This window comes from Leuresthes tenuis, unplaced genomic scaffold (assembly GCF_036924035.1).
Source record: "Leuresthes tenuis unplaced genomic scaffold, fLeuTen1.0.hap1 SCAF_74, whole genome shotgun sequence".
NCBI lineage: Eukaryota > Metazoa > Chordata > Actinopteri > Atheriniformes > Atherinopsidae > Leuresthes > Leuresthes tenuis.
This window is the reverse complement of record NW_027325428.1, coordinates 53,435-57,658: the sequence shown is the minus strand read 5'-3', so window position 1 is coordinate 57,658 and position 4,224 is coordinate 53,435. Positions and strand designations below refer to the sequence as shown.

General features: G+C 40.6%; 1 non-coding gene across 1 annotated transcript; it reads left to right on the top strand.

The window, feature by feature from the left end:
- The first annotated feature begins 3,436 nt into the window (after positions 1–3,436).
- LOC140286158 (U2 spliceosomal RNA) lies at positions 3,437–3,627 on the top strand. Its single transcript, XR_011911039.1, has one exon. It is a non-coding gene; the product is annotated as a U2 spliceosomal RNA (small nuclear RNA).
- The last annotated feature ends 597 nt before the right edge of the window (positions 3,628–4,224 follow it).

Genomic DNA, 4,224 nt, shown 5'->3' with positions numbered 1-4,224 from the left:
ATCACAGTGGTTTCTAAGGTCTATTTTAAGTTCTTTGCCATCAGTGAGATGACATTGTTTACAAAGTGTGTCAAATTATCACTGAAGATCTTTTCAGGAATTTCAAATCTAGAAATGAGTTATTTTACGCGTGATTTTGCTACTGAGAGTGCATCTGCTTGTGCACATGGAAATATTTCAGACCATTTGGTAAAAACCTCTGTTGTCACTGAGCAGAATCGTTTCCCTTAACATTAATTTAGTTCAATGAAATCTACAAAATAATGAAATAATGAAATCCAAACAAATATGTTGAAAAAGATACACTGGCTTAGGGAATTATCTTCGTTTTGGTCTTAGATTGCCCTGTGGAATGTGTTTTGCACATATTTGACCTGCTAGACAAAACTTTATTCATTTATTTATTCTAAAAAAATGTTTTTAATAATTAGTAAAACCATATGCTGTAAAAACCTGGTTCATTATTGCTTCCATCCCTCCTGTTGAGACATGACATGGTCCGTGGCTCAATACTGCAGCATATTTAAACAAATTCTTTGGCAGTATGGTTTTCCTTCCGGTCATTCATACGAGTCTATTGTAGATGGCAATTGAATAACATCTAATAATGCTAAAATATTTGTAGTTTATACATTTAGCTGTGGATGTCAACATACCTGTTTTTCCAATGCTGTGTTAACACATGTACAGTTGAGAAGGCATACTGACTGTCAGTGTAAACGTTAACAACCTTTTTGTTATTTAATTTACAAGCTTCAGTTAAAGCTACCAATTCGACTGCTTGAACAGAGTAATTTTTTGGTAGTGGTTGTTTTAAGAAAACTTCAGTTTCTGTTACTACTGCAAATCCTGTAGCATTTGTGCCATCAGGGTTTTTTTCTTTGATCTGTTGAATAAATATAGTTATTTCTGCATTTTCATAATGTATATCAGTTAAGTCTGGCCTGGGTAAATCACTGATGGTTATTTCTGACATGCAATCATGAGGCTTTCCATCTGTGGGGTAGGTAGCAGTGTGGATGGATTAAGTGTAGCACATCTCTCGACAACAAGGTGTGGCTGTGAAAGAAGAACTGTTATGTAGGAGAGATGTCTGGTAAAGATATTTTGTTAAGTAACCATATCACAGCCACTGCATGAGGTACCTTAAGTGTTAATGGGTGAAATAACACCATTATTGTTGATGCCTGCACTGCCAATGGCTTCTGGCCATTGATTCAAAAGTACGATCTCGTCCCTTTTTCCCCTTTCAGTGGACACTGGCCCCTAATTACCGCAATTCAGCAGGTGGTCTTTCATTAGGAGTACTGGACTCCCCCGTGCACGGTTTCAGCTCCGACCCTGGACAGCGGAAAAAACGTTGAGATCTGGTTTGAGGACCCAATTGTTGAGAAAAGTCTCTCAATGAGACTCAGAGTTGCTGGAGTCAGTTAATGCAAAGGTTTAATCTTGCAGCAAGTTCAAGAATGTGTGTGTGTATGGGTGTATGTGTGCGAACGTGTGTGAGTTTGTGTGTGTGAGAGTTTAAAGAACCTGTAATCCACAGGCAGGCCTTAACTAGTATGGCACGGGTCCAGCCTGTCTCATCTTTTTTGGAAGGTCCAGCGCTCGGCCGTAACCCTTCTGTCTGCTTGGACTCTCACATACATTCGGTTAATCATAGAAAAACGAGAACAAAACTTTTTAGCCCCTTAAATTCATAAAACAGACATGGTGCAGTTATTTCCATTGTAGAAAATAAGAGTAATCACCACCATTCCTATAAATTCTGGATATTCTAACAATCTGAATCTTTTTTAAATGTTCGATGAAGCCCTTTGCTGTTCTGTTTAGAGACTCAGCTGATCATAAACCAAGTTTTGCTCTTGAACCAAGCTTCTAAACTCTTCACCTTTTTCATTTCTCAGTTAGTATTCACTTTAAAACTGATTAAAAGAAAAATTAAATGAATGCCTATCAACAAATGTGGGATCTAAACTCTAGTGCTTCCTCTAAAATAATTTCCTTTCTCAATTCAGAAATGTGTGTGTGTAAGTCACAACACCCGTGACACCAAAATGGCTTTCTTTTCTCTCTTTTCTCTACACTCTGCACTGTGAGCACACACAACAAATCAGAAAGGCTTTTTTCTCTCTTTTCTACATTATGGACTGTGGGGACACAAAACCGCTCTCTCTTTTTTTTTTTTTGATTGTGTGCCAGGGCGTTGTCTCACGTATTAGATTATGCTTAAGATACGAATGAGTTTATCAGTCACATCAGAATCCATATATACTGATCCTCCCGTAATAAAATGGTCGGATCTTATCAAACACACTTTGTTTCTTGTGACAAGTCAGCGAAACAGCGTATACACGTCAAGACACTGAATCAAGTTTGCCACAAGAACTCATAAGTTTGGCAGTATTGCTCTGCCGTCAGCAATCATACACCCATTTTATTTTCATGAGACATGTGCAGGCACCTGTTCATCTACTGTTCTATCACTATGAATTAGTTTATCTATTATCAATAAGGATACTTCTACAACTACTATCAAAGTATGTCCGGACTTCTTATGTTGTCAGTTGCTATATATGAATAAGTGGGTTGCTACTGAAAAGCATTAAGCATGTCACACAGCCCAAACATATAACATTTCAGGACACACCACACAGTTAACAACCACAGTGGAGCGTGTCAAAGCCCAAACATGTAACATTCAACAGGACACTTACACAACACATTCAAATCAAACAGTCAGACAACATACAAGAACCTATACCCCAGCCGGCATTGCTCCCTGCCTATTTTCCTACAACTCACTATGTGTGTGCACACCTTTATTCACAAACTCTTCAACTTATACTCTTTTACCGAAGCTGCTACAGCTCGATTGGCCAAATACCCTTAGATCCTATTTCGGTGAATTTGACATCTGCCTTGCATGTAACAGATTAGCGGTTTAGCAGTTTTAATTTAGTTTGAGTGAAGGAATTCATTTTATAGCAAAATCCGAAATCGTGAAGAACTCATGGAAGTAAGCTTATTCTCGGATTCCTGAATCTTTAGATTTGCTCTTTCTTTTACTGCAAAGTACAACGTTGAGCAGCACTAATGAGTTGTTTCTATTTTTGGCAGGCTTTACCTTTGCGGATGAAGCCCTTTCTGTCTGTGCAAAAGAAATCTTGTTACTGTGCAGAGTGACTTCTCTGAGTAGAGTCGCCTTACTTGTTGCGACTGTGCCAATGTTCGAAGCTGGAGTGCAAAGTTGTTGCTTGAATGGTGCTCGCTGGAGCGTGCGGTAGTGTAAAGTTATACCATTTAAAAGGGCTGAAGAGTGCTCAGTGCAGCGGGTGGGCCGAGGTGCAAAGTGACACTATGGCCATAAAAAGAACACCGCTACAAGTGCGCATTGTGCCAGGAAGGGCCCTCGGACGTGAACCAGTGGACAGTTATCGCTTCTCGGCCTTTTGGCTAAGATCAAGTGTAGTATCTGTTCTTATCAGTTTAATGTCTGATGTGTCCTCTATGCGAGGACTACATATTAAATGGATTTGTATCAATAGGAGTTGAAAAAGGAGCTTGCTCCGTTCACTCCAAGCATCGACCCGGTACTGTAGTGCCCCTGGGAACGGTGCGCTCTCCTCTGCTCTTGTGAAAAAGCAAACAGCGGTGCAGGATGGAGGTTTCAGGGAGCCCAAGATGAAACTTTCTTTTAGTCTGCTGAGAAAAGAGAGTGAATGCGAAGTAGACTTTAACACGGCTCTGGGAGCGAGCCGAGTGCGGGCTAACCAGGCGAATTGCTTGAAAGAAACGCGACACCGAATGAGCGGTCAGAACAAAGCCTCAATACGGTGTTCCTGTGGTGTTTTTATAAAATGCGGTGAAAAAAAAGGTGTGAATGCCCCATAGAAAACTAAAAGGTGGAGCGGAAGTGTTCGGCTGCAAGAAGGTGTGAATGTCCGACTATATTTGGTGAAAAGCAGGTGAAGCAAGGTCTGAATGCCCAACCTTACATCATCAAAAGCGAGATCAGAGGTTTTTGGCTGCAAGAAGGCCATAGTTTGCCAAAAGTGGGTAAGGTGCGAATGACCGACTAAATATCAACAAAAGGGGGGGCGGAGGTCTTCGGATGCAAGTGGGTGTGAATATCCCACCATAGAAGTATGGTGGAGAGGAAGCTGTGAATGGCCGACCATAGTTTGCAAAACGCGGATGAGAAAAGGTGCGAATGTCCAACCA